Below are 22,219 nucleotides of genomic sequence, written 5' to 3'. Positions count from 1 at the left end.
AGAATAGAGTGCTCTGGTATTTCAAAATGGTTCCTTTGCCCCTTCCTCTGTCAGAAGGAGGAGGGGATTTTTCTCCAGTATTTATTTTGAGAAGCTGGTTAGGCCCTTGGAGGTAAATTTCAGAAAACTGTGGGGTACCCCTAGAGTTTTTAACCCTCAGAGTTGTTCCTACTGAGCCTCCAGCAGTTCGTCAATTACAGTTCAGGTTTTCTGACCCTGGCACTGGTTTCCACTGCTTCTGAGTCTCTGCTCTGGTATGTTGTGATTCTCTGTATCTGCCTGTTTGTTTCTTCAGTCTTGGGAGCAGTGGTTTGCCCTGTGTCCTCCTCACCTCTCTTTCAGATCCTAGAAGAGTTGTTGATTCAGTCTGTTCAGCTTTTTACTTGTTGTTAGGACAGAGTGACAACTTCCAAGCTCCTTGTATGTGGAACCAGAAACTGTAAGTCCCTGTAACTTTTTATAGATTGAAATTTTATGTTTAATTGGATAAAAGGTGATTTCAGATCCAGGATGAAGAAATCTAAGCTAAAAGTACTTGAGAATTTAGTGTTGCTATTAAAGTTATAAAAGCTATGAAGGTAGTCATAACAAGAAGATTATGTTCCTGAACCTTATTTGGTTCTCTCCCATGCAAAACCTTGGCTAGCAATCCCCTGTAATAATTAGGGCTAACCAATGCCCTCATCAAGCAATCCCATTCCTTGAGAACAGATGTAGAATGAATCTGACCCATTTGTTATCATTTGTAATATATCATCTAGTAGATAATAAGTATTAGATGGGAATCTCTCAGCTTCAGGTTACAGAAAAATTGATTCAAGTTGACTTAAACTACAAGGTAGTTAGAATTGCTCAAATTCAGTGATTCTGGGCTGTTATGAAATTCTTTTGACTTCACTGTCTTATGTATGCCACCTTCATCCAGCTTGGTAGCCTGAAGCTTCAGTAGTTCAGGGCCTCCTATCCATGTATGACCATGCTGAAATGAAGAGAAGAGAACACTTTTGCCCAAATCCAAGCTGGAACCCTCAGATTGATCTTGATTTGACTTCTCAGGGGAAGAAACTATGCTGATTTGCTATGGGAATGGATTTAACTTCTTTCAAAGTACATGGAATGTGGCGGGGGTGGGGGTGGGTGGTAGAGACAGACAACAGAACAAAAATAAGGGAACCTTTAGGAAGTGGGAGGAGGGGGGTAGATGCTAAGTAGACAGCCAATATTCATGAGTTTTAAAATTCCTACTATAAACTGTCTTCATTAGGGTTCAGCTATAAAGAAAACACATGGATTTCTTTCATTTATTCATTTATTTATTCATCAGATTTCTAGGAGGAGAGCCTGTCATGGGCTAGGTACTATTCTAGGATCTGGGAATACAGCAGTAAGAAAGACAGAAATCACCTGCTCTTGTGGAACCTCCATAGGCATGGGGGTAGGGGAGGCAGTGAAAAAAAAATTAATGTAAATGTGTACTGTGTCAGATGAATGCTCTGAATACAAATAAAACTGGGCAAGAAGAATGAGTTCTTGTGGCTGGCATGGAGGATTGCTGTTCCATGTATGGTGAAGAGGGAAGACCTCTCTGAGAAGGAGATAAATAAGTAGAGTCCTGGAAGAAGTGAACTAGTCCTGAAGAAGTTCACTGGAAGAAGTGAACTTCCCTTGTGGATACCTGGGGAAGAGTGTTTTAGGCAGAGAGGTAAGCAAGAATGGAGCCTGGAGGCAACATCACACTTTGCAAGATAATGGGAGAGCAAGAAGGTTAGTGTCTCTGGAGCCCAGTGGACAAGATGAGTTCTAGGAGGTGATGTCACAGAAGTAGTAGGAGTCCAAGTGACATAGAATTTTCATTTCTACTTTGAGTGAAAAGAGAATCTGGGGTGTTAGCTAAGGAGTGACCTAAAAAGACTTAAGTTTTAAAAGGCTTGCTGTGGCTGTGTGTTGAGAATAGACTATTCCAGGAATTCTGTCTTTGATCCCCTGCAGTTAAGATCATACTTGGACCAGTGTAGTAGTGGAGGTGGTGAAAAATTGTTGGATTCTACATGTATTTTGAAGGTGGAGACATGGATATACTGATGAAAAGGAAGGGGTATGAGGAAGAAGAATCAAGGTTGGTTCTATTTTGATCAGACATTGGAAGGATGGGGTTAGCCTTAACTGAGGAGTGGAAGAATGCAAGAGGAGCATATTCTGGGGAGGAAATTTAATAGTTGGGGAGGGGAGGGTTTATTGTGTTTATAAGATGCATATTAGACGTTCAACTGGATATGTCTAATAGGCAGCTGAATTTAGGAGTCTAGTTAGTTCCGGGTAGAGGTCTGGGCTTGAGGTAAAAATTTTGACATCATTGGTATACAGGTGGTATTTAAACTTCTGAGTAAATGAAATAAGAACAGGTCAAGCAGTCAGTCCAGAAGATGGTTAAAAAATAGGGAGGGAGGTTGAGAGAGAAAATGGCGGAAGAGGAAGACGCAGAGATCACTTTCCTCACCACAGATACATCAGAAATACATCTACACGTGGAACTGCTCCTACAGAACACCCACTGAATGCTGGCAGAAGACCTCAGACCTCCCAAAAGGCAAGAAACTCCCCACGTACCTGGGTAGGGCAAAAGAAAAAAGAATAAACAGAGACAAAAGAATAGGGACAGGACCTGCACCAGTGGGAGAGCGCTGCGAAGGAGGAAAGGTTTCCACACACTAGAAGCCCCTTCGCGGGCGGAGACTGCGGGTGGCGGAGGGGGGAAAGCTTCAGAGCCACAGAGGAGAGCGCAGTAACAGGGTGCGGAGGGCAAAGCGGAGAGATTCCCGCACAGAGGATCGGTGCTGACCAGCACTCACCAGCCCAAGAGGCTTGTCTGCTCACCCGTCTGGATGGGCGGGGGCTGAGAGCTGAGGCTCGGGCTTCGGTGGATTGCAAGGAGAGGACTGGCGGTGTGAACACAGCCTGAACGGGTTAGCGCACCACGGCTAGCCAGGAGGGAGTCCAGGAGAAGTCTGGAGCTGTGGCAGAGGCAAGAGACTTTCTCTTCCCTCTTTGCTTCTTGGTGCGTGAGGAGAGGAGATTAAGCTCTCCACTTAAAGGAGCTCCAGAGACGCGAGGAGAGGGGATTAAGAGCGCTGCTTAAAGGAGCTCCAGAAACAGGCGTGAGCCACGGCTATCAGCGCGGACACCAGAGACGGGCATGAGATGCTAAGGGTGCTGCTGCAGCCACCAAGAAGCCTGTGTGCTAGCACAGGTCACACTCCACAACTCCCCTCCTGGGAGCCTTTGCAGCCCGCCACTGCCAGGGTCCCAGGATCCAGGAATAACTTCCCCGGGAGAATGCACGGCACGCCTCAGGCTGGTGCAACATTACGCTGGCCTCTGCCGCCGCAGACTCGCCCTGCATCCGTAGCCCTCCCTCCCCCTGGCCTGAGTGAGCCAGAGCCCCCGAATCAGATGCTCCTTTAACCCCGTCCTGTCTGAGCGAAGAGCAGATGCCCTCAGGCGACCTACACGCAGAGGCGGGTCCAAATCCAAAGCTGAACCCCTGGAGCTGTGCGAACAAAGACGAGAAAGGGAAATCTCTCCCAGCAGCCTCAGAAGCAGTGGATTAAAGCTCCACAAACAACTTGATGTACCCTACATCGGTGGAATACCTGAACAGACAGTGAATCATCCCAAATTGAGGAGGTGGACTTTGGGAGCAACATATATTAAATTTTTCCCCTTTTTCTCTTTTTGTGAATGTGTATATGTATGCTTCTGTGTGAGATTTTGTCTGTGTAGCTTTGCTTTCACCATTTGTCCTAGGGTTCTGACTGTCCCTTTTTTTTTTTTACTTTAAAAAATTTTTCTTAATAATTATTTTTCATTTTAATAACTATTTTATCCTCTTTCTTTCCCTCTTTCTTTCTTCCTCCCTTCCTTCCTTCCTTCCTTTCTTTCTCTCTCTGTCTTTTTCCTTTCCTTTTCTTTGCTCTTCTCTTCCTTTCTTTTCTTTTCTTTTCTATTTTTTCTCCCTTTTATTCTGAGTTGTATGGATTAAAGGCTCTTGGTGCTCCAGCCAGCTGTCAGGGCTGTGTCTCTGTGGTGGGAGAACCAACTTCAGGACACTGGTCCACAAGAGACCTCCCAGCTCCACGTAATGTCAAATGGCAAAAATCTCCAAGAGGTATCCGTTTCAACACCAAGACCCAGCTTCACTCAACAACCAGTAAGCTACAGTGCTGGACACCCTATACCAGAAAACTAGCAAGACAGGAACACAGCCCCATCCATTAGCAGAGAGGCTGCCTAAAATCATAATAAGACTACAGACACCCCAAAACACACCACCAAAAAGACAAGATCCAGCCTCATCCAGCAGAACACAAGCACTAGTCCCCTCAACCAGGAAACCTACTCAACCCACTGAACCAATCTTAGCCACTGGGGACAGACACCAAAAACAACGGGAACTATGAACCTTCAGCCTGCGAAAAAGAGACCCCAAATATAGTAAGATAAGCAAAATGAGAAGACAGAAAAACACATAGCAGATGAAGGTGCAAGGTAAAAACCCACCAGACCTAACAGATGAAGAGGAAATAGGCAGTCTACTTGAAAAAGAATTCAAAATAATGATAGTAAAGATAATCCAAAATCTTGAAAATAGAATACACGAAATGCAGGAAATATTTAACAAGGACCTAGAACAACTAAAGAGGAAGCAAGCAATGATGAACAACACAATAATTGAAATTAAAAATACTCTAGATGGGATCAATATCAGAATAACTGAGGCAGAAGAATGGATAAGTGACGTGGAAGATAAAATAGTGGAAATAACTACTGCAGAGCAGCATAAAGAAAAAAAGAATGAAAAGAACTGAGGACAGTCTCAGAGACCTCTGGGACAACATTAAACGCACCAAGATTCGAATTATCGGGGTCCCAGAAGAAGAAGAGAAAAAGAAAGAGACTGAGAAAATATTTGAAGACATTACAGTTGAAAACTTCCCTAATATGGGAAAGGAAATACTTAATCAAGTCCAGGAAGCACAGAGAGTTCCATACAGGATAAATCCAAGGAGAAACATGCCAAGACACATATTAATCAAACTATCAAAAATTAAATATAAAGAAAACATATTAAAAGCAGCAAGGGAAAAACAACAAATAACACACAAGGGAATCCCCATAAGGTTAACAGCTGATCTTTCAGCAGAAACTTTGCAAGCCAGAAGGGAGTGGCAGGACATATTTAAAGTGATGAGGGAGAACAACCTACAACCAAGATTACTCTACCCAGCAAGGATCTCATTCAGATTTGATGGAGAAATTAAAACCTTTACAGACAAGCAAAAGCTGAGAGAGTTCAGCACCACCAAACCAGCTTTACAGCAAATGCTAAAGGAACTTCTCTAGGCAAGAAACAGAAGAGAAGTAAAAGACCTACAAGAACAAACCCGAAACAATTAAAAAAATGGTAATAGGAACATACATATCGATAATTTCCTTAAATGTAAATGGATTAAATGCTCCCACCAAAAGACACAGACTGGCTGAATGGATACAAAAACAAGACCCATATATATGCTGTCACAAGAGACCAACTTCAGACCTAGGGACACATACAGACTGAAAGTGAGGGGTTGGAAAAAGATATTCCATGCAAATGGAAATCAAAAGAAAGCTGGAGTAGCAATTCTTATCTCAGACAATATAGACTTTAAAATAAAGACTATTACAAGAGACAAAGAAGGACACTACATAATGATCAAGGGATCAATCCAAGAAGAACATAAAACAATTGTAAATATTTATGTCCCCAACATAGGAGCACCTCAATACATAAGGGAAATGCTAACACCCATAAAGGGGAAATCAACAGTAACACAATCATAATAGAGGACTTTAACACCCCACTTTCACCACTGGACAGATCATCCAAAATGAAAATAAATAAGGAAACACAAGTTTTAAATGATACATTAAGCAAGATGGAGTTAATTGATATTTATAGGACATTCCATCCAAAAACAACAGAATACACATTTTCCTCAAGTGCTTATGGAACATTCTCCAGGATAGATTATATCTTGGGTCACAAATCTAGCCTTGTTAATTTTAAGAAAATTGAGATTGTATCCAGTATCTTTTCCGACCACAACACTATGAGACTAGATATCAGTTACATTAAAAGATCTTTAACAAATACAAACACATGGAGGCTAAACAATACACTACTTAGTAACGAAGTGATTACTGAGGAAATCAAAGAGGAAATCAAAAAATACCTAGAAACAAATGACAATGGAGACATGATGACCAAAAACCTATGGGATGCAGCAAAAGCAGTTCTAAGAGTGAAGTTTATAGCAATACAATCCTACCTTAAGAAACAGGAAACATCTTGAATAAACTACCTAATCTTTCATCTAAAGTAGTTAGAGAAAGAAGAACAAAAAAACCCCAAATTTAGCAGTAGGAAAGAAATCATAAAGATCAGATCAGAAATAAATGAAAAAGAAGGAAACAATAGCAAAGATTAATAAAACTAAAAGCTGGTTCTTTGAGAAGATTAACAAAATTGAGCCAGACTCATCAAGAAAAAAAGGGAGAAGACTCAAGTCAGTAGCATTAGAAATGAAGAAGGAGAAGTAACAACTGACACTGCAGCAATACAAAAGATTATGAGAGATTACTACAGACAACTCTATGCCAGTAAAATGGACAACCTGGAAGAAATGGACAAATTCTTAGAAATGTAAAACCTGCTGAGACTGAACCAGGAAGAGATGGAAAATATAAACAGACCAATCACAAGCACTGAAATTGAAACTGTCATTGAAAATCTTCCAATAAACAAAAGCCCAGGACCAGATGGCTTCACAGTTGAATTCTATCAAACATTTAGAGAAGAGCTAACACCTATCCTTCTCATACTCTTCCAAAAGATAGCAGAGGTAGGAACACTCCCAAACAAATTCAATGAGGGCACCATCACCCTCATACCAAAACCAGACAAAAACGTCACAAAGAAAGAAAACTACAGGCCAATATCACTGATGAACATAGATGCAAAAATCCTCAACAGAATACTAGCAAACAGAATCCAACAGCACATTAAAAGGATCATACACCATGATCAAGTGGGGTTTATTCCAGGAATGCAAGGATTCTTCAATATATGCAAATCAATCAACGTGATATACCATATCAACAAACTGAAGGAGAAAAACCATCTGATCATCTCAATAGTTGCAGAGAAAGCTTCTGACAAAATTCAACACTCATTTATGATAAAAACCCTACAGAAAGTAGGCATAGAGGGAACTTTCCTCAACATAATGAAGGCCATATATGACAAACCCACAGCCAACATCGTCCTCAATGGCGAAAAACTGAAACCAATTCCACTAAGATCAGGAACAAGAAAAGGTTGCCCACTCTCACCACTCTTATTCAACATAGTTTTGGAAGTTCTAGCCACAGCAATCAGAGAAGAAAAAGAAATAAAAGGAATCCAAATGAGAAAAGAAGAAGTAAAGTTGCCACTCTGCAGATGACATGATACTATACACAGAGAATCCTAAAGATGCTACCAGAAAACTACTAGAGCTAATCAATGAATTTGGTAAAGTAGCGGGATACAAAATTAACGCCCAGACATCTCTGGCATTCTTATACACTAATGATAAAAATCTGAGAGTGAAATTAAGAAAACACTCCCATTTACCATTGCAACAAAAAGAATAAAATATCTAGGAATAAACCTACCTAAGGAGACAAAACACCTATATGCAGAAAATTATAAGACGCTGATGAAATAAATTAAAGATGATACAAATAGATGGAGAGATATACCATGTTCTTGGATTGGAAGAATCAATATTGTGAAAATGACTCTACTACTGAAAGCAATCTACAGATTCAATGCAATCCCTATCAAACTACCACTGGCATTTTTTACAGAACTAGAACAAAAAATTTCACAATTTGTATGGAAACACAAAAGACCTCGAATAGCCAAAGCAATCTTGAGAACGAAAAATGGAGCTGGAGGAATCAGGCTCCCTGACTTCAGACTATACTACAAAGCAACAGTAATCAAGACAGCATGATACTGGCACAAAAACACAAATATAGATCAATGGAACAGGATAGAAAGCCCAGAGATAAACCCACATACATATGGTCACCTTATCTTTGATAAAGGAGGCAAGAATATACAGTGGAGAAAAGACAGCCTCTTCAATAAGTGGTGCTGGGTAAACTGGACAGGTACATGTAAAAGTATGAAATTAGAACACTGCCTAACACCATACACAAAAATAAACTCAAAATGGGTTAAAGATCTAAATGTAAGGCCAGACACTATCAAACTCTGAGAGGAAAACATAGGCAGAACACTCTATGACATAAGTCACAGGAAGATCCTTTTTGACCCATCTCCTAGAGAAATGGAAATAAAAAGAAAAATAAACAAATGGGACCTCATGAAACTTAAAAGCTTTTGCACAGCAAAGGATACCTTAAACAAGACCAAAAGACAATCCTCAGAATGGGAGAAAATAGTTGCAAATGAAGCAACTGACAAAGGATTAATCTCCAAAATTTACAAGCAACTTAGGCAGCTCAATAACAAAAAAACAAACAACCCAATCCAAAAATGGGCAGAAGACCTAAATAGACATTTCTCCAAAGAAGATATACATATTACCAACAAACACATGAAAGAATGCTCAACATCATTAATCATTAGAGAAATGCAAATCAGAACTACAATGTGATACCATCTCACACCGGTCACATTGGCCATCACCAAAAAATCTAGAAACAATTAAGTGCTGGAGTGGGTGTGGAGGAAACAGAACACTCTTGCACTGTTGGTGAGAATCTAAATTGATACAGCCACTATGGAGAACAGTATGGAGGTTCCTTAAAAAATTACAAATAAAACTACCATACGACCCAGCTATCCCAGTACTGGGCTTATACCCCGAGAAAACCGTAATTCAAAAAGAGTCATGTACCAAAATGTTGATTGCAGCTCTATTTACAATAGCCAGGACATGGAAGCAACCTAAGTGTCCATTAACAGATGAATGGATAAAGAAGATTTGGCACATGTATACAATGGAATATTACTCAGCCATAAAAAGAAATGAAACTGAGTTATTTGTAGTGAGGTTGATGGGCCTAGAGTCTGTCATACAGCGTGAAGTAAGTCAGAAGGAGGAAAACAAGAACTGTGTGCTAACATATATATGGAATCTAAGGAAAAAAATGTCATGAAGAGCCTAGGGGTTGGATGGGAATAAAACACAGACCTACTAGAGCATGGCGTAGGGAATATGGGGAGGGGGAAGGGTAAGCTCTGACGAAGTGAGAGGGTGGCCTGGACATATATACACTACCAAACGTAGGGTGGATAGATAGTTGGAAGCAGCCCCATGGTACAGGGAGATCAGCTAGGTGGTTTGTGACCACCTAGGTGGGTGGGATAGGGAGGGTCGGAGGGAGGGTGATGCAAGAGGAAAGAGAAATGGGAACATATGTATATGTATAACTGATTCACTTTGTTGTAAAGCAGAAACTAACACACCATTGTAAAGTAATTATACTCCAATAAAGATGTTAAAAAAAAATAGGGAGGGAGATGGAGGGAGAAAAAAAAGAACTAATGGGCTAAATATCCTAAAATGCAATCGTAGAAATAAATTCAAATTTATTACCTATCATAGTCAATGTAAGTGTGCTAAATTCTTGAGTTAGAAGACCAGCAATGTCTGGCTTAAGAAAAGTATCACTAAGCTGCTCATAAGAAACACCTAAAGCATAAGGACATTGAAAGTTGAAGAGTAGAAAAAGATATACCACTCTAATACTGACTAAAAGAAAGCTGGTATAACTATATTGATATCAAATGAAATAGACTTTAAAACAAATTTTTATTAGAGGTAAAGAAGGTCACTGCATAATCATAAATGATTCAATTTCCCTTTTAGATATGATGATTCTCAGCTTTTTTGCTGTTAGAAATAGCCTCAAAATATACAGTGCAAAAATTGATATCACCCTAAGGAAAAATGGACAAATCCACCACCATAATGGGAATTTTTAGCACTTTTCTTAGTTGATGATAGATTAAACAAGGAAAAATTAAGTCTATAGGAGATTTGAATACGTCAGTTAGTAAACTTAACCCTTATATCGTCAGAGTCCCCTGGACCCAGCTTTAATTTACTAGTTTCTTTTTTGAACAATTTTGCTTGTATGGATTGATGTTTTATGACTTTCATTCTTTCTTAGAGGTCTTCTGAAGAACAGAAAATTTACTTTAAAAAAGAAAATTAAAACTCCTTTTCTCTTGCAGTTACTGTAATGGGTTCATTGGAATGTTTTATGAATCTAGGATGCTGTGGGTTCTTATCTCATATCAGTGTAACTTTATATTGGTAATTTCATCATCCTAGGAATGATTTTTATCATTACTCTTTAATTATTCCCAGCTATGCTAAGAAAAACTAAAATAAGAAAATGGAAGAAAGATGGAATTGTCTGGAAAGATGTTGTAGAAGTCAAATCATTGCTATAGCATTATCTTTTTTTTATTGCATTGCCTCAGGAGTTGCACATATTTTAAGAAAACATAACTGAAGTCTGGAGGTACCATCTTTGTAGTCATTTTTTTAGTTATCACTGAACACAGTTGAGAATTTAGAATTTTTCATTTTCTACACATAATGGTATAAGAGTAGAAAAGTTGACAGAGGAAGACATTTCGCAGTTATTAGATGGGTAAAATAATGGTCAAAAGAGACAGCAGAGTGTAGGCCCTAATCATGATGGTGAACTTGATTGTATGAGTGAAATCTTAGTCTGTGAGTTATCAGATGACAATATCCTACATGAATTTTCTTGAACTCAAGAATTGATGAGTGAGCAGTATATTTCTGTGGTTTCCATAAAGGAAGTATGGAATTTGCATCCAGTTAGTCATTAGGTAGGAAGGACTTCACCATGCAGTACTTTGTGTATTTTGTGACAAGAAGTTGGACTTTTCAGTTTTTCCAAAAGGATATGTGACATATTCTTGCATTTCATATGATGATATATATGACCATTTATTTGATACAGCTTGTAATTGAAGAGTGTTGAAGGCAGGTGTGTATACAGAGGTGATAGGAAGGGACTATATTGTATAGAAAAGAAAACAAATCATTGATCATTCTGATGGATGTTTATAAATCTAAAAATGAATATTTACAATCAGGGAACAATGAATATGGCTGTCCTCAACAAGTTTATGAGCCATCCAAATTTTCAAAAGACAGCATTTCTACAATTCAAGTTCAAGAAGAAGCAGAAGTAATGATCATTTAATAGAGCTGTATTTGAAATCTGGAATCAGATTTTCTAAAACTATGTGTCCCAGGTTCATGTGTGTCAGTTGATGACCAGTTTCATTCAAATGATATAACCCTTTTCATATGTGTTCGTGTGTGTATGTGTGTGTGATATCTGTAAGTATGTGAGTATACATATGCATACACTATGCATTTATAGGTATGTATATGTATAATACACATGCACATATCAAGAAAATATAAAAATATATGGATTTTATGTATTTAAATTTTGACTAAAATTTCCAACTAATTTGATTTTTTATTGTCCTTTTATTTTTCTGTAAATTATTTATAAAATGACCTAAATATTAAATAAAATATTAATACAAAGAGTCTATCAGCCCAGCTGATAAAGGGTGTTGATTATTTTTCCTGGCCTACGGAGGGTTAATGTAATGTACCTGTGTGGATCATTGCCCTCAGCAGTTGATGACTGTGCATCTCTTTTAACCACACATGGAATATTCATGAAAATTAACCATCTGCTTGGCTGTAAAACCTGCACAGATTTCAAAGGCTGAATTCTGTGGCTACAGGCAGTTAAGATACAAGTCATTTACAAAAGGTAGTTAGAAAAAGTCCCCTACAGTGGGGAATTTACAATAAATTCTAAATAACTTACAGCTCAACAAAGGAATCTTAATGGAAATTAGAACATATTCAGAATTAAATTCTAACAAAATACTTTAAAAGTTGTGTAATATAGTTTAGATTGTACTTTTTTTTTTTTTGCGGTACGCGAGCCTCTCACTTGTGGTTTCTCCCATTGTGGAGCACAGGCTCTGGACATTCAGGCTCAGCGGCCATGGCTCACGGGCCTAGCCGCTCTGCGGCATGTGGGATCTTTCCGGACCGGGGCACGAACCTGTGTCCCCTGCGTCGGCAGGCGGAGTCTCAACCACTGCACCACCAGGGAAACCCTGGATTGTACTTTAAGAAAGAATAAATGCTCAAGATGAATAAACTAAGAATTCAGTTTTTTAAAATGGCCAAAGTGACTACAGAATAAACCCAGATAGGGTAGAAGGAAAGAATTGAAGATGAACATAAACTTATGGCTTGGAAAAATACACAGTAAGTAATAGGATAATAAAGTCCAAAGTTGGTTTTTCAAAAGTCAAATAGCCAAATTTCTGACAAGATTTATCAAGGGTGAGGGAATAACTAAACAATATTAAGATTGAAAAAGGATCTCATAGGTATAAACTTCACAGAGATTAATCTGGTAAGATGATATTAAGAATAACTGATGTCAGTGAATTTGAAATTTTAAGTGGAATAGGTAAATTATTAGAAAATAAAACTTAACCAAAACTGACTTAAGAAATAGAAAACCTGACTGGTCCCGTAACAGTGAAAACACTTGGTCTCCATGACTGCAGAGGAACATTCTATCCAGACATGTCATGGAACAGATAATTCCAGTCTTACATATATTCTTTGATAAGTTAAAAAAAGAAAGACACTTTCTCAGCTGCTTTTCTGAGGCTAGAATAACCCTGATACAACCACCATACAACAGCAGTACAGGAGAGGAGAACAGACATATCTTCTGGTTTTAGATAGACACTTTCCCAGGACACAGAGCATCTGTTCCATTTGGTGCTTTTTGGAGGTTAAGATGCAGATTGAGCCATCTGGAAATCCTTTCTTATCTTGACCTGATGTTTTGGTTGGATGGAGGAGATGAAAGCCTATTTGGAGCAGGAGCGAAAAAGACCAGGGTGCTTTGGATTGATAGTACATGTACATAAACTGGAACAATTCTGAAATGATGGCTTTGTTCACTGCACAGTAATGTTCTGCAAAATTGAGACATTTCATCTTTTACTACTAAGAAAAATGCAGCTTAAAGCTACCATTTCTCACCCATTAGATGAGCAGAACTTACTAAATATGGCAATACCAGGCACTGGTAATAATGTGGAGCAATGCACTGCTGGTGATAATCTATGGAGGTGGAATTACTTTGGGAAAACAATTTGGTAATAACTTTTAAAGATCACTTGCACTTCACATGACCCAGCACCTGTACTCCGAGGGAAATGACTTAAAGCAGTTATCCCCCAGACTAAGGTTGGGTTCTCCTCTAGGCATTCAGGAGATACAGATTGTTTAAAAGGGACCTAGCTGATAACTTCTATGTACTTTTTTGTAGAACTTTTCAGGCTGATCTGCAGGTTAAGTTACTCTTTACCATCTTCTCTTTCATAGTTGCTCTTCTTGCACTTTACAGTAGTCAATCCTGATTTTGCCATTTTTGGCTTCCTTGACCCAGGGAGGAAGAAAGCTCTGAATTGCTATAAAAGGGGTATTTTAAAATACTAATGTTGAGAATTTCAACTAGGAAACTATTCTTATTCTGGCAGTTTCCAATTCATTGCTTTCAGCATAATTTAAGGACAGTAAAGTTTTTATGAAATTGTTAAATGCTTCTTGATTATGTGATTTTTCAAGAGCTGGCTCTAAAGGAGTTGAAAGAATTGGGTGACATTGCTGAAGTATTCTAGCAATAAATGATTTTCATGCATAGATATATGAAATAATGGAAGGAGAGGAGGTCGTCTTATCTATCTCATTGAGATACATTTCCCCAAAAAGTTTACTTTTAATATCTAGTTGTTATCAGATTTGTAATATATTTATGCTTCAATCAATTTTATGTTAATACTGCTTGTAATGAAAAGTCAGTCCAGAGGAAAACTTCTAAACTTAGTGCTTCATGGTTACAGGAAATTTAATAAAAATTAATTCAGTTTATACAATATATATGTTTTGTTGCAAAGAAATGTGACAGTGGTCAAAAGAAGAATTTTAGCATAAAAGCTGATTGCATCAGAAAAAAATCATAGTGAAGTGTTGTAGAAATACAATACTTCATAAAGAAAATAAATGACGTAGTATTTCTTACCGTTAAGCAAGGATTTGTTTCTTGTTTTAGACATGAATGATTTTGAGAGTCAAGTCACTGTGGTATGTAGATTCCACTGGATGCATTGACAATGGTATATATGTATCAGTTGTATTTTAAGGTGCCAGTGTTTATAGTGCACTGCAATCCTTGCAACTGTTTAAATTATGAAAAAATTTAGATGTCAATATAAAACTGTTCAAGGGAGTGCATCGTTTTTCAAGATTCTTTTCAGCTGTAATGGGAACAAAATTGTTGAAGACCACTGACTTGGAGCATTAGCTCTCAAGGGGGATGGTAACACTCATTGGGGAAGATATTAGAATTTAGGGGGACATTTTTGCTTGTCACAATGACTGAAGGGCTTTACAGTCATTTGGTTATTGGGGACCAAGGAAGCTAGGTGTCCTGCAATGTACAACAAAGAATATTATCATTGTTTTCCATAACTTTTCTACTCACTGGACTAGTCTGCAGCAAAGATACATAGGTAGAAATTTACTACATAGTAATCCTAAAGCATATTCAGAAGAAGGAATTTATAAAAAAAAGTCCAAGGATTTTAGGAGAGGACCATTTTAGTGGGCAATATTTAAATTAACTATATTCTCTCAGAATTTTTAAATAATATATTAACTCCATGCATTGTCTACTTGGGGTATTATGTTTCTGATTACTACATATTTAGTTGAAAAGAGTTTGCGGTAGATACTGCAAAAGCAATACAAATAATTAAAAATATGTAACTTAGAACCAAATATTAAATTATCAGGAATATATGGACTACAGAGATCTTACTGAATTTTATTATACTTTCTCAGTAAGACTGGTGTGATCATACTCTTTACTATTGTAACGTGGTTCACAACTTTACTTCCCTCTGTATTCTAGATTCACACTTTCCTGTTATTTTTACTCCCAAACATTTATCACTTTTTATCTTGGTTATATATTATATTTGTTTTTTAGTATCTTTTTGTCCCCCTTGTTTAGAAACATAGTGTAAGAGGAGAGGGTGGGAGGCAGAAAGAGCAGCCCTTTTGAGGAGTTTGGCTTTAAAAAAAAGGAGGAGAGAAATTGGTGGTAGCTGGAGCAGGTAATGTGTATGGAGTCAGGATTTTTTTTTGTCATTTTTTTTCATTTGTTTTTTGGGCAGGCAAGTTGGATTTATTGGGGGACATGAGTAAGGGAAAGCACCATGGCTTTCATGAGTGCAGTGTCTGCCATTTGTCTAGGGGGCCCACGATTAGGGATGTATTTGACCCGTAGTCATCCAGGATGATCCACTTTTCTGCCACCATGTCTTCAGATTCATCCACTTCTTGGAGACTTGGGTCTTCTGGGGCCCAGAAACTTGAACTTGGCCCTGCGTAGGGCCTTAATCACTTGCTCCTTGTTCTGCAGTTTGGTGCAGATGGACGTGATGACTTGGCCAGTGTGGTCTCTGGCCACTGCGTGCTGGGGCTTTCCAAAGGCATCCTGTATACCTGTCTGGAGCCTAGATTGGGCACAGCATGATGTCAGACATGAATGTCCACTGGTAAGGGCTGTCTCGAGGTCCTTTAGGGCAACCCATACAAGCAACAGGCTGCATGCACTACCAAGGAAGCTGCTTTTTTTTTTTTTTTAGTGCCTTAGTTAATCCTTTTTTTTTTTTTTTTAAATCTTTATTGGAGTATAATTGCTTTACAATGGTGAGTGTGTGGCTGCTTTTTGCAGCCATTGCACACCAGGCCTCCACAGAGAAAAGAGGCCTGATTGGCTGCAGAAGGAATTTTTTTTTCTAACATAAATTTTTAAATTGAATTATAATGTACATAGGGAAAATTGCACAAACTGTAAGTAATAAATTTCTGCAAAATGAACTCACCTGTGCAATCACCACCCAAATTAAGAAATGAACACTACCATTACCAGCACACCATAATTCATCCCTTATGCTTCTTCCTATCATTAACCATCTCTCACCCAAAAGATAGTGGAGGTTTTTCTGATTTTTATTATCAAATACTAATTTTGCCTGTTTTCAAACTTTATGTAACTGGAATTATCCAGCATGTATCTTTTAAGGTTGACTTCTTCTCAACACATTTGTGGGATTCAGTATGTACTGTTCATCTAGGAATAGTATATTCGTATTTGTGGGAATATTTCATGATTTATTCATTTTGCTGTTGATGAATGTTTGGGGTGTTGCTGGTTTCAGCTATTCTGAATAATGCTTCTGTGAATATGCTTATATGTGTCCTTTAGTGTACATATCATGTGTTTCTGTTGGGTGTGTATACTTGGGGTGGTGATTTTTTTTTTTTTTTTTTACCAGTTTTACTCCCAGCAGCATTAAATCAGAGTTCTCATTGCTCTATACCTTCACCAACACTTTAGCACTGTACTGCTTATAAAACTATCTGTGTTTGTAATCAGTGTTTCCTTGATGATTAGTCATGTTGTATTCCTTTTCATCTCTTTGTTAGCCAATGTTATATTCTCTTTTGTGAATTATCTGTATGACTCTTTTGCCTATATTTTATAGTTGGGTTATTTATATTTTTCTTCCTGATTTATAGTTCTTTACATGCACAGGACACATGAATTTAAGATACCATTTCCCAGTCTTTTAGCTGCATATTCACTTGCTTAATGTTGTCCTTTGATGAACAGAAGTTTTTAATTTTAAAGAACTCTAGTGTTTTCCTTTTAAAAGTGTTGGAAAAACCTTTTAAAAATATTTGTCTATACCAAACTCTTGAAGATATCTTTGGATATTTTCATTTAGAAGTTATTTGTTTTACATTTCAAATTTAGGCTGTAATGAACCATTAACTGATTTGTTTGTGTATATGATACGAAGGGTCAAGAATTGTTTTACCCCATGTGAACCTTCAGTGGTCCCAACCCCATTTATTGGAATGTTCCAGCAGTGCCATCTTTGTCATAAATCAAGTAGGTCTCTTCTGGACTTGCTATTCTGTTCCATTGCTCTCTTTCTCTGTCTTTGAACCAGTGTCCCATTTTCTTAATTACTGTAGCTTTATAATACATCTTTTTAAATATAAATTCTCCAGCTTTTTCTTCTTCAAGATTATCTTGACTATTATTGGGCTTTTGCATATCTGCTTTGTCAGTTTCTAAAAAGCATTGGGATTTTGATCGGAACTACATTGAATCTATTAATTTGAAGAGAATTTACATCTTTTAGTATGGAATCTTCTAACACATGAAATGATATATTCCTCCATTTATTTAGGACTTCTTTAATTTAGATTTTGTAGGTTTTTGTGTCAAGATTTATACATATTTTATTAGATTTATTCCTTGGCTCTTTGATTTTTGAATGTTAATATAAATGGTATCTTTTTAAAATTTCACAAATTTGTTTTGCTAGTACATAGAAAGTTTATTTATTTATTATTTTTTTTGCGGTATGTGGGCCTCTCACTGTTGTGGCCTCTCCCGTTGTGGAGCACAGGCTCTGGACGCGCAGGCTCGGTGGCCATGGCTCACGGGCCTAGCTGCTCTGCGGCATGTGGGATCTTCCCGGACTGGGGCACGAACCCGTGTTCCCTTCATCAGCAGGCAGCCTCTCAACCACTACGCCACCAGGGAAGCCCGAAAGTTGATTTTTTTATATTGAACCTGTATCCAGCAACCTTACTAAATTCACTTATTTTTATGATTTGTAAATTCTTTTGGATATTCTTCATGTATAATTAAGCCATCTGCTAATGATGGCAGTTTTATTTTTTTCCTTCTGCTCCTTGTAATTAAACAATTTTTCTTATTACACAGACTAGTACATCTGTTCCCATCTGTAGAAGTGATAAAGAACACCTTGTCTCATTCTTGATCTCTGAGAGGAAGTAATTGACCATTAAAGGTGGTGTTAGCTATAGGTATTTTGTAATTACTCTTTATAAAATCAAAAAGATTCTTTGCTATGAATTTTTAATTAATAATGAATGTTAATTAGAGAGGACACCAATAGTACAAGTAATAAGAGAAAAATTGATAAATTGGACTTCATTAAAATTAAACTTCAAAAAACCATCAGGAATCATCAAAAGATAAGCCACAGATAGGGAGAAAATATTGTGAATCATATTTCTGAAAAAGGACTTGTATCCAAGATATAACTCTTACAACCCAGTAAGAATAAAATATCCATCAAAAAAATGAGCAAAAGATTTGAATAGACATTTCACTCAAGAAACTATGAATGGCTAATAAGCACCTTGAAAAGATGCTAACCTCATTAGTCATTAGGGAAATGCAAATTTAAAACCATAATAAATACCACTTCATGTCCACTAAAATGGCTATGATAAAAGGGCAGACTAGTGTTGGTGACCTTGTAGGACAACAGAGATCCTTAGGCATTGCTGATAGGAATGTAAAGTGGTGCAGCCACTATGGAAAACAGTGGCAAGTTTCTTTTCTTCTTTCCTTTTTTAAGTTAAATAGAAATTTACAATATAGCCCAGCAATTCCACTCTATCCAAGACAAGTGAAAAAATTTCTCTACACAAAGACTTGGGTGCAGATGTTCATGGTAGTATTTTTCATAATAGCCAAAAAAGTAGAAACAACCCAAATGTCCATCAACCAATGAATGGATAAACAAAATGTCTGTCCCTACAATGAAATACTATTTGGTAATAAAAAGATAAAAAGTACTGATTCATCATTAATCATGGATGAGCCTGAGAAACAGTACGCTATGTGAAAGAAACAGAAGACCAAAAATTATATGAGTTTATTCATATGAAATGTTCAGAAAAGGCAAAGTTATAGGAAAATATCAGTAGATTAGTTTGGGGCTAGAGGTGAGAACAGGGAGTGACTGCATATGGGTGTGAGGGATCCTTTTTGTGATAATGGAAATGTTCTAAAACTGGGTTGTGGTGATGGTTGTACAACTCTGTAAATTTACTTTAAAAATATTGACTTGTGTATTTTAAATGACTGAATTTTATTTTATGTAAATTATACCTCAGTGAGAATGTTAAAGAATGAGTGTTGAATGTTATCAACTACTTTTCTGACCCTACTGAAAATTTATATGATTTTTACCTTTCTCAATTACATAAATTAAAAAACTTCATAAATTAAAAAATTTAATATTAAACATTTAAGTCCAGTTGTAAATCTTGGACTGAGTATAAATTGGTCTTGATATATTTTATTTATGTTGCTACTAGGTATGATACACTGATACTTTGTTTAGGATTTTTTTGAGACTTTATTTATGAGAAAAATTGGCCTGTCATGTTTTTTTCTTACAATGTTCTGTTCAAGTTTTTGTTTTGCTGTTCTCCATGTCAGCATTTTTAAGATTGATGGTAAATGTTTTTCATTATATGTTTGGAAGAATTTACTATTGGAGCCATATGGGCATGCAGTTTTCTTTGTAGGAAAGTTTTTAATTACATGTTCAATTTCTTTAATATGTATTTGTGTTTCCAGATTTTCTATTTGTCAGTTTTAATAAGTTGTGTTTTCCTAGGAATTTGTTCATTTCCTGTCATTTCTCAAATCCATTGGGCCAAAGTTTTTAATAATATTGTTTTATTGTCTGTAAAATCCTTAGTATTACCCTCCTTTTCTTTCTCGATTGGGACTTGTGCCTTCTCTGATTATCTAAGATGAGTCTTGCTAAAAGGTCTATCATTTATTTTAGTTTTTTTCAAAGAACCAACTATTTTGATTTTTCTCTTGCACATTTGTTTTCTATTTAAAAGTTTTTTTTTGCTCCAGTTTCTACTTTGGGATTAAATTTTTCCTATTTTTTATTTCTTGATAGGAATATTTGAAAGGATATTTGACTGCTTGCTTTATCAGTTACTGTGAAAGGTCTGTTAAAATCCACTGTGGTTGTAGACGTGGCAGTTTTTCATTTTAGTTCTGTTAGTTTTTGCTTTATGTATTTTGGGGCTGTCTTTTTTATGTATGCCAATTTAGAATTTTTATGGCTTTTTTAATGGATCATCATATTTATTATTATAAAATAACCCTCTAACTTGAGTGATGTTTCATGCCTTCTCTTTTGTCAGAGATGAAGATAACTTTACAAGTTTTCTTTTGCTTAGTGTTTGCAAGTTTTTTACCCTTTTACTTTAGCCAGTCTGTGCCCTTATATTTTAAGACATATCACTTGTAAGGAGTATAAAATAAGATTTAAAACTCTATTCTCATAATCTGCTTGAAGAATTCCCTGTTAGTGTTTCTTTTCACATGAGTCTGCTGGTGACAAATTGTTGTTTGTGGGTGTGTGTGTCTGAGTGGGTGTGTAAAATGTCTTTATTTCACCATCATTTTGAAGGATAAGTTTGATTTGTTTGGAATTCTAGATTGGCAGTTATTTTCTTTCTTCACTTTAAAGATACTCATTTTCTGTCTTATACCATTGTGTGGATAAAGCTGCATTCCATAATGAGACACATCTTCTACACTACTCCGCTGGGACTAGTGTGCAGTTAAAGGGCGACACGTGTTAAGAGCAAACCTTGATTCCCTTTAGGTCCTGGCATGGCTTCCAGCAGCCTTGTCTCTTTAACCTGAGTGTGGTTTTCAAAGCCTGCTGTGTGGTCACAGGGGCAGAATGTTGGTAAAAGCCCCCCATCGGAGCTCTAGTTAGTGTGTTAGAGGGTACCCTAATGGTGCCCTGAGGTCGGAGGACGTGATGGATCCCATGATGCAGTTACAGGGGCTTCTTCAGGACCACCTCATCCAGAGTCCCTGTCTGTCCCATCAGCTTTCACTTCCTCATTGCTTTGGCTCCTCTTTCGTCTATTCCCTTCCCCCATACCACACTACATTTAGCTACTTTTATTAACCAATATGTATTAGCTAACATGCAGTAGGCAACATTTTATATTCTCAATTTAAAATTATATTCTTAATGTTAAATGACAGTGAGTTGAACCATTATTTCTTTAACAAATACATCCTACTAGTTTAGAATTCTTTTGACACTACTAACATTTTTCTTCCATGCTAAATTTTAACTCTTCATGGAAAAAATTAATTATGAAGACATATATCAGACATCCAAAAATCATGACTACCTACCATATTGAGTACCCACCACTTAACTTAAGCAACACAGTATTACAAATAAGATTGAAGTTCTGGGCTTCCCTGGTGGCGCAGTGGTTGAGAGTCCGCCTACTGACGCAGGAGACATGGATTCGTGCCCCGGTCCGGGAAGATCCCACATGCCGCGGAGCGGCTGGGCCCGTGAGTCATGGCCGCTGAGCCTGCGCGTCCGGAGCCTGTGCTCCGCAACGGGAGAGGCCACAACAGTGAGAGGCCTGCGTCCCACAAAAAAAAAAAAAAGATTGAAGTTCTCTGTGTCTATTGCCAATCACATCTCTCTCCCTCCCCCACAGAAGTCACCACCAATTGAATTTGAAATGTATCATTTCCATGTATGTTTTATATCCCTACATAGCATTCTTCTTTTAAAAACTTATTTAAATGGTTATTATCCTGTGTATCTTTCAGTAATTATATATAATGATAAATATATATTGTATTTATTTATATAATTATAAATCCTTCAACATCGTTAGATTTATCCATATTTATACTCTAATTCCTTCATTTTCATGCTGCACATATAACATTTTGTTGTATAAATATGTCCCAGTTTTATTATTAATCCTTTTGGTGTATATTTAGTTTTTTTCCTTTTTTTATACATGTCGCATTGAATGTTGTCTGTATTTCCTTGGGCATATATTTGAGAGATTTTCTAGGGTATATATACCTAAGAACTGATGGGTTGTAGGATATGTGTTTTGTCAACTGCAGTTCTCACTTCCACAGTATGTATATGGGCTCAGGATCAGCTGCTGCTTGATATTACGTCTAGTCATGATCAATTTATAATGGGCTAATAAGAAAATAAGTAGCTGAG

The 22,219-nt window shown here is 37.2% G+C and overlaps 1 protein-coding gene and 2 pseudogenes across 2 annotated transcripts in view; 1 reads left to right on the top strand and 2 right to left on the bottom strand.

The window, feature by feature from the left end:
* The window catches only part of AUH (AU RNA binding methylglutaconyl-CoA hydratase), a 169,613-nt gene that overhangs the window by 38,470 nt on the left and 108,924 nt on the right, over window positions 1-22,219 (top strand). The window lies entirely within an intron of this gene.
* LOC131762047 (small nucleolar RNA SNORA70) lies at window positions 15,847-15,939 on the bottom strand (annotated as a pseudogene).
* LOC131762050 (small nucleolar RNA SNORA70) lies at window positions 15,981-16,069 on the bottom strand (annotated as a pseudogene).

This window comes from Kogia breviceps, chromosome 8, assembly GCF_026419965.1.
Source record: "Kogia breviceps isolate mKogBre1 chromosome 8, mKogBre1 haplotype 1, whole genome shotgun sequence".
Taxonomy (NCBI): domain Eukaryota; kingdom Metazoa; phylum Chordata; class Mammalia; order Artiodactyla; family Physeteridae; genus Kogia; species Kogia breviceps.
This window is presented reverse-complemented; position numbering and strand designations above follow the sequence as displayed.